This window comes from Carassius gibelio, chromosome B22 (genome assembly GCF_023724105.1).
Source record: "Carassius gibelio isolate Cgi1373 ecotype wild population from Czech Republic chromosome B22, carGib1.2-hapl.c, whole genome shotgun sequence".
Classification (NCBI taxonomy): Eukaryota; Metazoa; Chordata; class Actinopteri; order Cypriniformes; family Cyprinidae; genus Carassius; species Carassius gibelio.
Window position 1 is genome coordinate 5114921 of NC_068417.1, and position 19025 is coordinate 5133945.

The 19025-nt window shown below is 37.1% G+C and overlaps 1 protein-coding gene and 1 long non-coding RNA gene across 3 annotated transcripts in view; one reads left to right on the plus strand and one right to left on the minus strand.

The window, feature by feature from the left end:
- LOC127987694 (uncharacterized) overlaps window positions 1-19025 on the plus strand; it is a 2462016-nt gene that overhangs the window by 654590 nt on the left and 1788401 nt on the right. The gene's annotated exons all lie outside the window — the stretch shown is intronic.
- The window catches only part of LOC127987792 (uncharacterized), a 338739-nt gene that overhangs the window by 305858 nt on the left and 13856 nt on the right, over window positions 1-19025 (minus strand). The window lies entirely within an intron of this gene.

Here is a 19025-nt window from a genome sequence, read left to right on the forward strand (position 1 = left end):
GCAAAGAGTGTCCGTAGCACTGTTAATGTCCAGAGCAGAAAACTGAGAGAATGGTGGAAGAGAGGATGAAACCACAGCAGATAGGCGAGATGGAGAGAGTGAGCGTAGGTTCCGTCGAAAGGTGACCTGCGTTGGAGTGTGTGCCACTTCAGGAGTAAGTGCTAGGTTAGCAGTAATGAGGAAGTGATCAGATGTGTGCAGTGGAGTAACTGAAGTGGTGTCCACAGAGCAACAGCGCGTGTAGATGAGGTCAAGTTGGTTGCCCGATTTGTGAGTCGCTGTAGTGGACACTAGCTTGAGATCAAATGAGGTGAGCAGAGTTTTGAAGTCAGCAGCCTGGGGTTTATCTAAGTGGATGTTGAAGTCACCAAGCAGTACCAGAGGAGTACCATCTTCAGGAAAGTTTGATAGCAGCACATCCAACTCCTCCAAGAAGTTTCCCAGTGGACCTGGAGGACGATAAATGACCACAAAGTGAATTTTAACAGGGTGGGTTACAGTAATGGCATGTGATTCAAATGAACCAGTACCTGTAGATGATGGCTGAAGTTCAAATTTCCATTCTTTGGATATAAGGAGACCCGTACCTCCACCCCTCCCAGTGGTACGAGGAGTGTGGGAACAAGTGAAATTAGTAGAGAGTGCTGCAGGGGTGGCAGTATCTTCAAGTTTGATCCAAGTCTCTGTCAGTGCCATGAGGTTGAGACCAGAATGGGTAGCAATAGAGGAAATGAAGTCTGCTTTGTTAACTGCAGACTGGCAGTTCCAGAGACCAACTGGAATAGAGAGCATAGTAGTAGAGGTCAGAGGGACATGGCGTAGGTTTGTCAGACAGGCCTTCCTGCGACGTACATAGCGTGCTCTCCGAGTGTTAGTAGTGATAGTAGAGATCTGAAAGCACATAGTGACTACAAGTGTAAGATATTTGAGAGGCTATACAAAAAGTAAATAAAGAGAAAAGCAATACTCAAGTGCCCCGTCGGTGTCCTTGCTCGGTGGAGTCGCGCAGGTAGAGTCGATTGTCTTTACACTCGTCGGTCTTCACGCGAGGAGGGTTCACACGAGGGTTGCCGCGACCGCTGCCGCGGTGAAACCTAGTGCTTTGTATTAGCCTGATTACCTGTGATTGAAGTCAGCTGGACATGCCTCGCTATTTAGCAGATCGAAACCAGGCAGTCCCGCGATAGGCAAATGCAAAACCAAGCGCCACTTTCAGCACGTATTAACCAGGGTAAGACACACAATTTAAACCCTAAAACTTTCCTAGCAATGATGATCACACACTATTCTGATGAGAAAACAAGACAAAAACACTCACAAGCTGCTGTCCTTCTATGTTGCTCGACTGTTTCTTCTGACAAGTGCTTTCCAAACAGCTAATTAAGTACTTTCACTGGCTTTGGCCACGCCTCGCTATTTAGCAGATCGAAACCAGGCAGTCCCGCGATAGGCAAATGCAAAACCAAGCGCCACTTTCAGCACGTATTAACCAGGGTAAGACACACAATTTAAACCCTAAAACTTTCCTAGCAATGATGATCACACACTAGTCTGATGAGAAAACAAGACAAAAACACTCACAAGCTGCTGTCCTTCTATGTTGCTCGACTGTTTCTTCTGACAAGTGCTTTCCAAACAGCTAATTAAGTACTTTCACTGGCTTTGGCCACGCCTCGCTATTTAGCAGATCGAAACCAGGCAGTCCCGCGATAGGCAAATGCAAAACCAAGCGCCACTTTCAGCACGTATTAACCAGGGTAAGACACACAATTTAAACCCTAAAACTTTCCTAGCAATGATGATCACACACTAGTCTGATGGTGTGCTGTCTGCTGCTCACTGATGTGCTGGTACAGTTCATTTAGTGCGTCGTTCCTGTTGCTGATGATGTTGAACGGGGGAATGTACACTGAAATGAGCAGTATAGCAGTATATTCCCTCGGCAGATAGAACGGCCGGCACTTAACAATCATAAACTCCACCAGGGGTGAGCAGTGTTTGCAGATCACAAGAGTATCGCGGCACCACGCGTCATTGATGTAAACACAAAGGCCGCCGCCGTGGGTTTTTCCTCCCACGACGAGAGCTCTGTCCGCTCGATAGCACATCAGCTGATCGAGCTGAATAGCGCCATCTGGAATGCTGTTGCTGAGCCATGTTTCCGTCAACACAAAAACACAACAGTCTCTTACAGTCCTCGGAGTTGAGCGTAGTAATCGAATGTAATCCAGTTTATTGTCCAACGAGCGTACGTTTGCCAGTACGATGGTGGGGATAGATGGCTTGTGTGGGTTAGCCGTTAGCCTAGCCCGGATACCTCCACGCTTCCCCCTCTTCTGCTTCCTCTCACACCGCTTGTGGCGCTTCCGCTGTGGGCGAGATGCAGTAGCGAGGGTCGGTGATGGTGAAGGCCCCCGTAGCAGACCTAGATCCCGTAGCCGTTCCGCGTGCTCAGAGTTTAACTAAAAAAATGCAGTTCTGCCGACATCGAGCAGAAACTCGCGACTGTATGCGCGCTTACAGACAGGAAGACGCGATGACGACGTACAAAAACTCTGTGACTCACAAGACATAAAACACAAAAACACCGTTCTGTCGGGACAGAGAGATGCCATCTTGTTTAGAATGTGTGTGTGTGTGTGAAACTGATACTGATAATAAAACTACTACTTTTTTCAACTGTTATATTTATCTAGCAGTAATGATACATAATCACCTGATAAATGGCTGTTTACAGTCCTGCAATACTAACAGTTTAATTTTTCAGTTTGTTTGTACACCCACAAAAGTGTTTTTTAGCACCAGCCGTCACTGATTCACACGTTATAGAAACGAAAATGATGGTGTATAAAATGTATTTTTATAATCATTTATAATATTCAGGAGAAAGTCTGTGAAATGAGGTTTTGTTCTGTCTTAGAATAGGACACGCTGGACTGAATCAGACACTGTTCAAAACAGACAAACATCAACAGGTTTGTGTGAAAACAGTGAGGAGTCAGTGTTACGTGTGTTATTGGAGTGGAGGAAATATGAGGAGGAAAGAAGGGAAATGATTCAAATGATAAAGACAGACATTGTAAACATTAATGATCAGAAGCTTTAAGAAGGAAGTACTTGAGTTCAAACATCTCATGATTTACCTAAAAAATACAGGATTGATGGAAAGAATATGATTAATTTCTAAATGTCCACGTTTATCATACACTGCTCCACAGTCTAGTCTCGTAAGTGGTATTAATGCACCTTTAACATTAGTTGTCAGCCACCAATCAAATAAAAAAAGAAGAAGCTTTTCTACAAGCAAAATCCTGACCCATACTTTATTCCAGTTGGTGGCGGTAATGCAACAGTTTGGCTGCAACCCGCAAATAAACACCGAAGAAGAAGAAGTAGAGCTGAGCCTATGACGTCAGCTGTTTTCTAAGGTGAGTAGTTCACTATTTCCACGAAGTTGTAAAATCCTCTTTACACCTTTTGTTTTGAGCAAACTCTTTACATAGAAAATGGTAAGATGTGGGAATACTCTGATGTTATGAATGCGGTAAATAACATTAGAAATGTGTTCAGATTCATAAGGATAAATCACAATGTTTGATAAAGAAGTGTTTCTATCAGCAAACAGTCAGAATAAAGTGAGCTGATCTGCTACTGATCCTGAATGTCTTGTTTAATGAGTGTTTATAGTCTGAGACTCATCAATATTATCAGCTGATCAAAATCCTCTTTATTTCATGATTATAGATCCTGTTTTCACCTCATTCATTACACTGATGATTTCAGATCTGTTCATTGACACATTAAGATCATTTTATTGCTGTGAAGATCAGAAAACAACACGGTTATCAGTTATTGTGACATTACAAGATGAAACTATCACAACAGCATTTATTCATTAGTCTGTGATAAACCATGTTTCATATAAAACACAAAACTAAAACACATTCAGTTCAACTCAGTTCAGTGGTGCTTTATTTGTACCTTGCAAATTTGAAAAAATGATATTTCTAAGTGTGTTTATTCTTCCACTTTTTAAATTCTTATATTGCTTATATTTGGCATCTTTTTTTTTCTTATATATTTGTGTGTCTGTATATTAATGAAAGAGAAGATTAATAATAATAAAAAAAGACTTTTTTTATTAGCTTACAAGTACGAGCATCAAAGCATCATGAAGAAGATAAATCTGCAGAGACAGAGTTTACTGAAGAACAGAGAGAACATGAGAGATCTAGAACCCTGCAGAACCATACACACTGAAGAACAAACCGGTTGTGTTTATTCTTCATCCTTCAGTGATGAGGCTCAAAAATTTTTGTGTGTGTATATGTGGATTTCATCAGTGGCGGGTCACATGTTCACTCCTACTATGATGTTTCTAATTTTATTACATTCAGTGTAAACAGTGATTTATTACGGATCAGTAAACAACAAGATCACAGTTGAAGTTCACACAGTCTGTCTGAGAGAGAATCTCCTGGAGAAATCAAAACAAATGAACACAACTGCACACAGAAGACACATAACCCATACAGCCCAGTTAAGCAACATGACACAACCAAATGTAACATTTTAAAGCGTTGAAATGAGTAGTTCATATACATGTTAGTTCAATATTTGATATATTGTCAAAGTTGACTGTTTTTGCTCCATTTGGTTAATGAAAACGCTTCCAAACGCTTCTCTGAGCAACACACAGCAGTGTTTCGTTACTGAAGGATTCGTGTTTGTGAATTTTGAATCATTTGAGTCAATGATTCAGTGCTTCATTTATAAAGACATGCCCTTTGTCTCAATGTTCATACTATCATCCTAAATAGTGTGTGAGATTAGAAGAAGTGTATATAAATATAATGTAGAACCAGTTAAATGTCCTTGTTAGTTTTTATCATATTTAGTCAACCTTATCCTGTTTAGTTTTAGTCGACTGAAAGTATCAACATTTTAGTCTAGTTTTAGTCAATGAAAACTTGACATTTTAGCAGTAAGATTATTATTAATTAACCACACAGCAGTATTAAGTTTGGCAGCCATTTTTAATTCAGTCTTAGTTTTACTCAAATTTACATTTTAGTAATCATATTTAGTCAACCCTGTCCTGTTTTAGTTTAGTCAAGTTTAAGACAACGAAATGTATGAGCATTTTAGTCAGGTTGTATAACGGCTAAACCGATCAGAATTATTTTTGCTCTAAATTATAATCGTAAAGTTTGTTGTTATTTGAGAAATGTACTTTTGTGTTTCAGGTATTGCTCTTTCACCAGTAAACACAAAGCAACAGAATGTGGACTCATACACATGGTTTATTTAATCTCATGTAATGTGCTGATTTATTAGGCTTTTTATTATATAAAATAACACCAAAGACTTATACACTCAGTCTGTCTATAATATGAAAACTGGTGAAACAAAGAAAAATATGATAACATTGAAATTCCTAATAGTTATTCCACTATTTCCAAATTGCAGCATTGCATTGTCAGTGGCAGCATTTGAAGATTGATTTATAAAAATCATTTCAGGTTTAAGAAGTGTTTCAACATTGCATCAACTACTGATGAACACATTGATTTTATTTAAATAATCACTGATGATAATCACGTTGATTATTTAACCATGTGTTACTTTGTATTTGGAAGGCGTTTGTCTTTCAAACACATTATAACACACAAATTTACAAACTTTTGTCTTCTGATCCTCTTTCACCAAATATATTTACTTGAAGTACCCCTGAGATTTAAAAAAATATATTTTAATAATTATCACATTTGCATGTTCATGATTCTCTGATGTTGGTTATGTCCACATGACATGCAGGTAAACAAATGGAATGTTAAACTTTTTTAGTAAGATTTTATTTTGATTGGTTTTAAAATTATTTATTTTAATGTATCTTTTTTATGATTTAATTAATTAGCTTTTTATTAAAGTCACAAACCCTAGTTTGGGAAACCTTGATGTAATTTTTAATGCATTCCATGTTAATAACAACAAATGGAATATATATATTTATAAGTCATGGGCCGGTATGAGATTTTGATGGTATGATAACCTTAAGCAAACAGCTCTGAAATGATTGCGAATCATGAGTCAGTTCAGGAGTTCGGAGCGAGTTCGTGGATCATTTGAGTCAGTTCGGGAGTTCAAAGCGGGATCGCGAATCATTTGAGTCAGTTTGGAGATCGCGAATCATTTGAGTCAGTTTGGAGATCGCGAATCATTTGAATCAGTTCGGGTGTTTGTAGCGGGATCGCGAATCATTTGAGTCAGTTCGGTAGTTCGTAGCGGGATCGCGAATCATTTGAGTCAGTTCGGGAGTTCGGAGCGAGTTTGCGAATCATTTGAGTCAGTTTGGGGATCGCGAATAATTTGAATCAGTTCGGGTGTTCGTAGCGGGATCGCAAATCATTTGAGTCAGTTCGGGAGTTCGTAGCGGGATCGCGAATCATTTGAATCAGTTCGGGTGTTCGTAGCGGGATCGCGAATCATTTGAGTCAGTTCGGGAGTTCGGAGCGAGTTCGCGAATCATTTGAATCAGTTCGGAAAAAAAACTTTACAAAATATATATTTTGTTTTTGAGCAACATACAGAATATTAGAAACAGAATTAGGTTTTTTTTCTTTGATTTGTTTCCTAAAAAGAAAAAAATAAAGACTGACATCTTTATTTAACCTAAATCTGTTATTAGAGTTATTTAATTTGTTATATAATTAGTATACATATAATGTATATGATTTCATATCATTTAGTTATATAATAATAATCATACACATAATTTGATTTAATAATAACCCAATGTGAAGCAAAAACAGAATGTTCTGACAAGCTTTGTGAAATTATATATATATATATATATATATATATATATATATATATATATATATATATATATATATATATATATATGTATATATTACTCTTTATATTTTTTATGTCAATATGGTAGAATATCATCCTATTTAAATCAAGTTAGGTCAAAAGTAATCTAAAGTAGTCTGATTAGATTATCTAAAATGTGTAATGTAATGGATTATGTTACTAACTATAATTATTGTCATGTAATTTGGAATCAGTACCGGATTACAGTTTACATAGCTAGACTATTTTAGTTCCCTCACTCCACAACAGATAATTTTAATTAACAGTATTTAGAAAAGAACAAGAATTAAGAATATAAGAAGCTATAGCAATACAGACGACAAGCCAAAACAAATTAATTTAAGACAAAACGAAACTGAAACCAACATTGGTACAGTGATAACACTTAATGGCACAGATTTTACTATATATTTTATGTATTTTATTATGGTAATGAAGAGACTGCATTGTCAAAGTAACTGTGGAATTATATTATATATATTATATATATTGTGTAGGATTATATACACATTATGAACAGAGCAATGTAGGGATTATATACACATAATGAACAGCAGCAACGTGAGAGCTGTGGTAATAAATACAGTTGGATTGAGTGTTCAAACGTATTGTTAAACAATGTATTCTATGCAAAATAACAGTAATGCAATGATATTTTTATAGAAATAGTTTACTGTGCTCTGTACAGAAGTACTGTGAGGAGTGCAGTAAAAGAGCAGGAGCAGGTTAGATTGGTGTTGTGGAGTTCAGAAGTGTCACAGTCTCGGGGAAGAAGCTCTTCCTGAGTCTACTAGTGCGAGAGCGTAGGCTCCTGTAACTCCTGCCGGATGGAAGGAGGATGAAGAGTTCATAGTGAAGATGAGAGGTATCCTTGATCATGTTTCTTGCCCTGCCCAGACAGCGCTTCTGATAAATGTTCTCGATGGAAGTTAACTGGGTGTCAGTGATCCATTGAGCAGTTTAAGGCTCCGTAAGAAGTAAAGGTGCTGCTGTGTCTTTTTGACCAGGGTGGAGGTGTTTTAGTTTTCTCCACACACTGGAGTGCTTTGTGGTCAGATGCAGAGAAACTGCTGTGTCATACTGAGATGCAGTTTCTAATTTGTCAGGTTTAATGATATCTGTTGACTCAAACGGTTTGAGTTAAGTCACTTGTCAGGTTTTACAGTAAAGGGTGGTCTGATGATCTTAATGAACTAACGCTCGTAATCTTCATCGATGTATTTTCTTTCCTTGTTTGTAGTGTCAGTGCGTAATGTTACACATCTGAGCAATTAAAAAATTTGAAATCTCTCGAGGTCCACCTGCAATTTACAAATATGGATGAGTGCAGGATCTTCAGATTTTCTGTGTCAATGAGCAGATAATGGTTGTTCACTCAAAGGTCTTGAATTAATTAGTTTTAATAATTGTCTTTCCATTTACCGTTTTTTTCTTCACTTATTGCATTATCTATGTTCTTGATACTTGAAGGTTACACTGTTGTTACAAGTTACTCCTGTTGTATTAGCACTACAAGTGCACTAAATGTATAAATTAAATAATTGTTTTTCTATTTAATATTTTTCTTATCGTCTTAGCTGTGGTCTTGATAGTTGTTTATCTAATTACCTTTTATGTGTTACACTGCCCCTTTACTGGTTTTATATACCTTACTGTAAACTGTACACATTTACCTCAATGTGATGCACAAATAATGAGATACAGAATTGATCAATTTTGCCATTTATTGTTGTAACAGGTGGTATGCAATATGCATAACAATGATAAAGCTGTTCATGCATAGGCAACATTTAATGTAAGGCTGTGAAAACAATTAATAGCATCCAAAATAACAGTAGTTTATTTAACGTCCATTTCTGTATATGTATATAAATGCACACACATACACGTGTATATCCCCCTCTTCACATGAACCCTGAGGTGATCTATCTGCCGTGTTTCCTCCACATCTTCTGCATCCAGCTGCGTCCTCTGGTGAATGCAGGTATTTTCACTTCTGCACACACGAGTCCAACACTGTCTCTGTCACATCCACCATCTGCCAACACCAAGTCTCCAGGTAATAGTTTATTAAGAAGGCCATTATTCTCAGCCACATGTTTGTCACTGACATGACCTCCCCACATGAAAGAGAGAGATCCTTGTGGTGTAATGCCAAAGAGATACTGTAGGATGTGCTGGTGTTTGTAGTGGGGAAATGTCTGTGCTCTAGCTTTGAGATTTAATGCGAATTTCAAAGCTGTCTACAATAACTGCTACTCGATTGACAAAAGCCTCTACAAACTGATGTAGCAAGGAAGCCCAGTGTAGTTTCAACACACAGACGAGAGCACACACACGTTCACACAATAACAATATACACCAGTGTCAGGAATACTGACATAACCAGGAATAAACCAGACCAAAATGACAGTCCTGACATTAATAAAGTGTGCGGTGTAACAATGACTCCATTGCTAGTGGTGAAAACAACAACAAAAGTTAAACGTGTTTTGTTCATAACTTACCACGTATAACTTAATATTTCACTGGAATCTAACTTGAGGGGTTTATCAGTCTCTCAACAGTGACAAAAAGAGTACGAGTGTTGTTTAAGTTACTGTTTATAAGGTTTGAGAAGAAATTCTGTCTAGCTGTGGCTAGTTTCACATTAAAAGCATGAAGGCTGTCTTTATAGATGCTATCGTGAATTTCAAGTTTCCTCTTTTCTGCATTGTCTTTTCATCGTCTGAACTGCTGTTGATCTTCTCCAAACTGATTTCTGTCTGTTTGTTTTCTTACTGACTATTATTGGAGCAATATCATCAATAACATTCTTAACTTTTGAGTTGAAGGAATCAAGGAGAAGATCAACAGAGTCTGCAGAAATGCTTGGTGTTAAAGATATATCCTCCATAAATAGTTCACTTGTGTTCTCGTTAATGCATCTCCTTCTGACAGAGACAGATCTAGATTCAGTGCTAGCAGAGATCAATATATCAAAGAAAATACAGAAGTGATCAGATAGTGCTGTGTCTTTAATAACAATGGATGAAATGTTTAGACCCCTACTGATGATTAAAACTCTGTTTGTGTTTGTTCTTCAGGTGTGTTTCTGATTCAGATGAAGTGAAGTCAGTGTCTGTGATGGAGGGAGATTCAGTCTCTCTACAGACTAACACTGAACTACAGACAAATGATGAGGTATTCTGGACATGTGGACACTCAGAGACTCGTATAGCTGAAACTGATAAAGACACTGGAAGATTCTCCACATGTGATGTTCTTGATGTGAGATTCAGAGACAGACTGAAGCTGGATCATCAGACTGGATCTGATCATCACAAACACCAGAAACACAGACTCTGGACTTTATCAAGTGACCATCAGAGGGAGAAGATTGACCACATACAGATTCAATCTTACTGTCTCTGGTGAGTCACAATTACATTTGTGTCATTTGTGCTGACAGTTTTCATACAAATATTTTCATGAACCAAATCAAAAAGCAATAAAAAAATATATTTAAAACATTTATTCAGAGACCATAAAAATGTCAATAGTGCTCAGTGCAGTATGACTTCAGAATGATCTTTATTGTCAGTTAAAGTATTTTAACACACCTAACACGTGTGTGTGTGTGTGTGTGTGTGTGTGTGTGTGTGTGTGTGTGTGTGTAAAAATCACACAAATCCAATATACAGACACATCAACATTATTAAAACTTTTTAAATGAATGCTTAATGCAATCACAAAATTTGGTCACAAGACAGACATGCAAGAAACAATGAACTTACGTAAATGATATTGCTATTTTAGATTTGGGTTTGATTTGACATCAAATTTAATCTGTGAGAAACGTTTCAGATCGTCTAGGCACGCACAGCATAAAAATATCATTATTACATAATATTTTATGAAAAACATAGATAATGAGGTAAAACACTTAGTGTTCATCTTCAGTTCTCTCTTCACAGCAGTTCGGTCAGTGTACTGTTTGAGTAAATGAATTACTCCGGGATATTGGTTTGTTTGAACTCAGAGAGAGTGTCAGCCACATTAAACAAGTGAACAGCTTAAGTCATCTGTGGATTAATGCGTATTAGAGACGTGAACCGTTTAAAACGATTCAGTTTGATTTGGTGAACTGGTTCAAAAAGATCCGGTTACATCGAATGATTCGTTCACGAACCGGATATCACAAACTGCTTTGTTTTGAACTCTCTCTCACAACAGACCCGGAAGAGAAGACAATGCTGAATAAAGTCATAGTTTTTGCTATTTTTGGACCAAAATGTATTTTCGATGCTTCAGAATATTCTAACTGACCCTCTGATGTCACATGGACTACTTTGATGATGTTTTTCTTACCTTTCTGGACATGGACAGTAGACCGTACACACAGCTTCAATGGAGGGACTGAGAGCTCTCGGACTAAATCTAAAATATCTTAAACTGTGTTCTGAAGATGAACTGAGGTCATGGAATCACACAAGGGGGAGTAATTAATGACAGAATTTTCTTTTTTAGGCCCACTATCCTTTAAAGCTGTAGAATATGATTTGTAGACCAGATCATCTTTGAAGCACCACAATATTTAATTTAAAGTGTTATTTTGTCACATATTTTGCACCTTGTGAATTGAAGTCTATACTGTGATTTCGATGAAATTTCAGATAATTGTTCACCTCTACTGTTAAATAAACAAATACATCTGGACATTGCCCAAACATAATAAACATCTTACAAATGGAAATACATCCTTCATGAAGCCTCACATCAAGTAATGTCAGTTAAAATGTATGGGTTTACACACAGTACATCGACACACCTTTCCTTTTATGAAGCCGCACTGTAGTAGGAACTGGACAGCCTCCTTTTTCCACACCTTCATCTGTTAATAACATGGAAAAATTAAAATATGTCAAATATATACAATTTTACACACACACATATATATGAAATATATATAGTATATATTTGATGAATGGAGACAAACAAGGAAAAAACATTCCCACGTTTGCTCTGTTTATCTCCATTAATATTATTTTCTGAGCATATTTTCACTTAACCTACATCAACTCGCTCCATCAATATTGTCACCACATTTACATTTACACCCTGTTCTCTTCACATCAATTATCTTTCTTATATCATAATACAACTGTACAGTTTACACACAGTATTTAGTAAGAATAAAAGTTGTGTGTATATTTTATATTTTGTGTGTATATTTAATTTACAGAAAATAACTAAAACATCAAAGAGATAAGAGAAGTAAAATAATGTACATTACCCAGTGTATGTTAAAACAAAAATACAACAATAAGAAATCTAAGACAGGCCCTAGTGAACAAATCTGTTTCTAGATATTTTATTAAAAGCGTGTAATGATGGGGTGAATTAAGGGTGTTTGGGACAGTTTCTGAATTTCTGCATTCTGCGAGGTTTCTTGCCATAAAATAAAACATCAGCTCAAACACGATACACTTCTGTAATACTGAAGATGTTAACTACTCATCTGAGAAGGAGACAATGTTATATTATTATAATTGAAAGGATGTGTGACGTACACTTTTCTGTAAACAGACCTGAAGAATCACCTAAAGTTTATTCAAAGCAGAAACAACATTCATGTTCTTTATGTGGAAAGAGTTTTTCACTGCTGCAGAATTTAAAAGTTCACTAGAAAACACACACTGCTGTCTGCAGTGTTGGGGCTAGTTACTCAAAAAAGTAATATATTACATATTACATATTACTCTCAAAAATAGTAATGCCTTACTTTACTTTATTACTCCCTGGAGAAAGTAACTAGTTATATTACTAGTTATATTACTAGTTACATCTTTTTTTCTTAATTACTCTATGATTGCCTGAGATGCATCAGATGGAGGGAGAACATACAAAGGAGGAGTGTTCTTTAGGGTCTTTATCAGTGGCGGCTCCTGCCAATTCTCTCAGGGGGGGCAAATGTTTGCTCTATTAATGAGGATAGGTTACCCATTCAATTGATAAATTAACGGGTAGTTAAAGATGTAAAGGGAACCGAACTACTATAGTATTAATTAAAAATAAACTGACATTAGGAATCAATCTCTTGCACTCCTTATTTTTCTATATCCGTGTTAACACTATTCAGCAGCATATGAAGACTAACACTAGGATGTGGTTTTTCCAAAAAATACTTTTTACTTTTCGATTTCAGTTTAATAAGAAATAATTGAAGTCACATAAATCACTGTTTACACAACTCACTTATATTACTGCTCATCAGTACACCTGTTCTCTAATCAGCGGTTAATTCCATCAGGTGCGTGATTTCACATAGAGCAGCTGTTACTACACAGAGCCGTTATTAACTGAGAAGATGCGCAAATCCACGTTCATTTTCAGCGTTTATTGGCACGGTTGTATGAACATATGGTTCACGCACCTGATGGAATAAACCGCTGATTAGAGAACCGGCTTTACTGAGATGCGCATTAACGAGCGGCCGATCGTGATCGGAGCACTCCTACAAAATAATTACTGAATCTCCACCCGTCGAAACTAGCTTTCTGTTGCTGGGAACCTTCCTCTGAAAAAGAGCTTGCCATTGTTGACGCTTCCATTTTTCCCCATCTGTCTGAGCGTGCCGCTCTGCTGCCGGCTGTCGACCAATCAGTGATGGTAAATGATACCTCGTGCCAAACCCAGACCAATCACTGTTCCATTCACGCCCTCCTTCCCTTCCCTTCTGTTCTCTGTGTTGTGTGCCTTGTGTGTGTGATGAAGGTGCTACTGGCAAATGTAACGCAAGTAACTAGCTTGGGAAAACTGTAATAATATTACCATTTTCAGACGAGTAATGCCTTACACTACTAGTTACTGAAAAAAGTAATATTATTACAGTAACGCGTTACTTTGTAACGCGTTACACCCAACACTGGCTGTCTGTGAACTTAACTCTGACAACATTGTTGGTTTGAATCTTGAAGGAACCAAAAAGACAAAGTTAAACATGAGACGATAACACTCACAGTCATCACAAATCTCTCAACAACACTTAAACCATGTTATTTGCTTCTCACATATTTCTGAATTTGTGTGTTCCTATTGTTTTTTTCTTTTCTTTTCTTTCTTTTTTAATACAGAACATTACTTTATTGTCTTTAATGTGGGATGATTCTCCTTTATACACAATGATTGGCAACCCTCAACTGGACAAAGTAATGATGGAATCAAAAACCAGTTGGACATTGAGCCTATAAACATAAAGAAGCAGAAACTGAAGAACAAGTATTAATACTGCACCTTATATGAATAGAAATAATTGAAAGTAACAAATGAATACAAATCTCTGCATGTGGGACATTTCCAATAAACATGATAGATAACAGTCCAGGAAGAGTGAAAATAATAATGCAGTGTTTAAATGTATTAGGTGTAATATCCAGGCTCCAGTACAGCAGTTGGCAGTAACTGTTCAGCTCGCTCGAGACCCTCCAGTAAAACCCACGAAGAAGAAGAAAACGAAAGTAGACCGAGGCAGAATGGCTGAGTTTGGAGGAATGAGGTGTGATCCGGGAGGTGCAGGAAGTGACATGGATGAAGGAAATGAGATTGAGGTAGACACGGGTAACGAGGGAAATTCAAACAACGATGAATGGAGGATAGTGAATCAGGAAAAAATGAAAAGAAAGCAGAGAGAATCTGATGGAAATAAGGGAGAGGAACAACAAAGTTCAGAAATTAAAGTTATTCTGCGATTTCAATCTCCTTGTACATCAAATCCTTTGAAGGTTAGTGATGCTATTCACAAGCTGGTAGGTGACGTGCGGTTTGTTAAAACTTTACGAGATGGGAATCTACTGGTTATATGTAGAGATATAGTACAGCAGCATGGATTAATGAAATGTAAGTCATTGCTTGGGAAAGAGGTTAGGCCACAAGTTTGGGAAGATAGAGGGAAGGTTATGGGTGTAATATCTGGAGTGTCAACTGAGATAACTGAAGAAGAAATTAGGGTTAATGTCAGAGGAGTGCGAGTAACGAGGGTTAAACGATTACCTTTCACAAGAGATGGTGTTAAAGGGCCTAGCCTGTCTGTATTGTTGACGCTAGAGGAAGACAAAATCCCTGAAAGAATTAGAATTGGGTATGTCAGCTATATAGTAAGGCCATATATCCCTCCCCCAATGAGATGCTTTAAATGCCAGCGTTTTGGGCACATTGCAGCAGCCTGTAAAAGTAAACTCCGTTGTGCCAAATGTGGAGAGGAACATGAATACGGGAAATGTGAGAGTGGAGTTAAAATCAAATGTTGTAATTGTGGAGGAGAGCATAGTGCTGCCTACAAAGGATGTGATGCACATAAAAAAGCGGTTCAAATTCAGAACGTGAAGCTAAAAGAAAAGCTTACATACGTTGAGGCAATTAGAAAGGTAAAATCTAATGACAGCAATAGTAGACCAGCACTTGTGACTCAACCCCCAGTTCAAAGCATAAATAAATGCTGCAATGTTACCAAGGATACACTTATAGTGGAAAAGAGAAAGTTTGTAGCGTTTATGGTAGAAATCATCAACTGTTCTGCTCAAGCATGTAGCCGAAAACAGAGAGAACTAAGATAATAGCAAAAGCGGCAGAAACAAACTTGGAAATGGAAGATCATTAATGCAACACTTATAACGGGGATATCAGATACACAATCAACATGTGGTGGTGGAGATTAATAATGTTTACCATTTTACAGTGGAATGCGAGGAGTCTAATTGCAAATGGACAAGAACTAAAGCAGCATATTCAGGAGCAATCTGTTAAACCTAACATTATTTGCATTCAGGAATCTTGGCTAAAACCCTCACTTGAATTTACATTGTATGGTTATACAGCAGTGCGTAAGGATAAAACCCTTACTATGGGTGGTGGAGTAGTCACCGTTATCCAACATGGTGTTAATTATAGAGCTATCAACAGTAGTGAAGAGCTTGAGATCATTATAATTGAGCATGGGCCAATAAAACAAAAATTAGAATGATAAACTTTTATAATCCTTGTCAAAAAATAACTAGGGACATGTTGGAGAGTGTATGTGATGTGGAAAACTCCAAAGTTATAGTATGTGGAGATTTTAATGCATATAATACCCTGTGGGGATGTGATAAAACAGATAGAGATGGGTATATCATTGAGGAGTTTATGGATGATAATCAGTTAGTGTGTCTAAATGATGGAAGAAGTACTAGGTATGATGTAGCTCATGGTGTAGAATCTGCAATTGATCTTACTTTTGTGTCGCAACAACTAGCAGGTACTTGCATATGGGATGTGAACAGTGATAATGCAATGGGCAGTGATCATTATCCTATCTGGATTAAAATAAGGAGTCAAAACATTAGTTTTGAGGAAAATTGGATTTCAAGGTGGAGAATGAAAAGGGCCAATTGGGGGCTGTATAATTTTAAAACAAGCAGCAAATTAATTGAAGTCATGCCAAATTTGAGTGACGACATTGGGGAGTTGAATAATATGATTATTAACATAATATATGAGTCAGCAGAGGAAACAATAGGTAAAACATCTGGAGCAAAGAAGAAGCAAATGGTACCATGGTGGTCTGATGAATGTAGAGAGGCTGTTAAAAACAGGAATAAAGCCTTTAAAATTGTTAAATCTAATCATTCATTTTTTAATTTATTGGAGTATAAAAGAGCACAGGCTAAAGCCAAAAGAATCATAAGAGAAGCTAAAAGGAAATATTGGAGAGATTTGTGTAGTAATATTGGGACAGGAATTAAAATTAATGACATATGGGGAATGATCAGAAAGATGGGTGGCATAAGAAGGGACTTTTCACTACCAGTATGAGGCAGTAACCAGTAGAGAAAAAGCTGAGATGCTTGCAAAATCCTTTGTAAGCATACATAGTTCACAGAATCTCTCCGGTGAAGAGCTAGATATAAGAAAGAGGATCATTGAAGAAAATAAAGATATGCTGGGGATGAAAATGGCGGGGGAGAGTTCACTAGATGCAGATTTCACACTGTTTGAACTAAAAAGAGCATTGATAGGTGTTAAAAATACCTCACCAGGGAGAGATGGGATATGCTATAAAATGATTGAAGAAATATCTGATGAGGCAAAAAATTTGATACTGGTTTTATATAACAAAATTTGGGAACGAGGAAAACTGCCTACTGGGTGGAAACACTCAGTAATAGTCCCTATAGGGAAACCAGGAAAGGATCAAATGAATGTCAAAAGTTACAGACCAATAGCTTTAACGTCTAACCTTTGTAAACTCATGGAGAGGATGATTACTAAAAGGTTAGTGTACAAATTAGAAAGCAGAGGGCTGATCACACCATATCAGAGTGGATTTCGTAATGGAAGAACAACTATGGATCCTGTAGTCTGCCTGGAGAATGAGATACGTAAAGCACAAGTTAACAAAGAATCTGTTTTGGCAACCTTTTTTGATATAGAGAAGGCTTATGATATGCTGTGGAAAGAAGGACTTTTAATTAAGTTGAATAAAATGGAAATAGGAGGTAAAATGTTCAACTGGATCAAAGATTTTTTAAAGGTAAAACTATAGAGGTCAGGATAGGGTCTGAGTCATCAAACACGTACACAATAGAAAATGGCACCCCACAAGGTAGTGTATGCAGTCCAATTCTGTTTATTATAATGATTAATGATGTGTTTGATGGAGTGAACCAAAGAATAAACAGGGCATTATATGCAGATGATGGAGCATTGTGGGTAAGGGGCCGTAATATTGACAATTTACAGCAAAGGATGCAAACAGCAATTAGTCAGGTTGGAAAATGGTCATTTGACTGGGGGTTTCAGTGGAAAAAACGCAATTCATCTGTTTTTCTAAGAAAAGGGTAAAATCCACAATAGATCTTAAGATATATGGACAATCTCTCAAACAGGTTAATGACTTAAGATATCTTGGTGTGTGGTTTGATAGTAAACTTACTTTTAAAAATCATGTTTAGAAAATGGTAGACAAATGTAAGAAAGCAATCAATATTTTAAAGTGTCTTTCAGGGAATAACTGGGGGGCGTCAGGCTCTTCTTTGAAAATAATTTATATTGCATTAATCCGATCAGTGTTTGACTATGGAAGTACAGTATATAAAACAGCAGCAAAAACTACATTAGCTGAACTGGACAGGGTGCAGGCCAAAGCTCTCCGGCTGTGTAGTGGAGCCTTCCGAACATCACCTATCCCAGCGCCGCAAGTAGAAGTAGGGGAGATGCCTTTAAATCTTAGGAGGTGAAAACTTTCTCTTGCATATTGGGTAAACTTACAAGGGCATGAAAATACACATCTTACAAAACTGGTGTTAGAAGAATGCTGGGAATTTGGTCGCATTGTGAACAGTAGTTTTGGATGGAACAGCAATAAAGAGGCAGCTGACATGGGAATCAGTACTATACCTTGTAGCAAAAATGTTAAATTGAGCACAATTCCACCTTGGTTTTTTGCTATCGTGTAGTTAATTTAGAAGCTAAAAATATAATTAAGACGGGATTGTATCAAAGTGTACAGCAATACATAGAAGTAATGTATGATGACACATTACAAATATTTACAGATGCATCCAAAGAACCAGCAGGAAAAACAGGTGTGGCGGTATACATTCCTGAATATGAAGTTATAATACAAAAAAGAACCTCAAACCACCTCTCAATCTTCTCTGCAGAGATGATGGCCATCATAATGGCACTACAGTGGGTAGAAGAAGTGAAGCCATAAAAATCTGTTATTTGCTCAGACTGTATGTCCTCCCTAACTAGCATTCAGACTGGGAAATCTGTATGCAGACAGGATCTTTTAGATGAAGTTCATCAGATGATTTTCAGGATAACTCAACAGAAGCTATTATTACAGTTCACTTGGGTTCCAGTACTCTGAAAAAAGAGAAATATTTAAGAGGGTAACAAATAACTCTATTACTTTGAGCAACCTGTTGAGTCTACCTGGAACACAGTCTACAACCAAAGCAGTGATAGAGTTTATAAAAGAAACACAATTAGCAAGAAGACTTTAGCCCAATAGTTTTTATTATTATTATTATTATTATTATTATTATTATCTATTTATTTATTTTTTAAATATTTTCCGGGGGTTTGAGCTGAAGTTGAAGCTGGAAGAGCAGCGCTAGCTG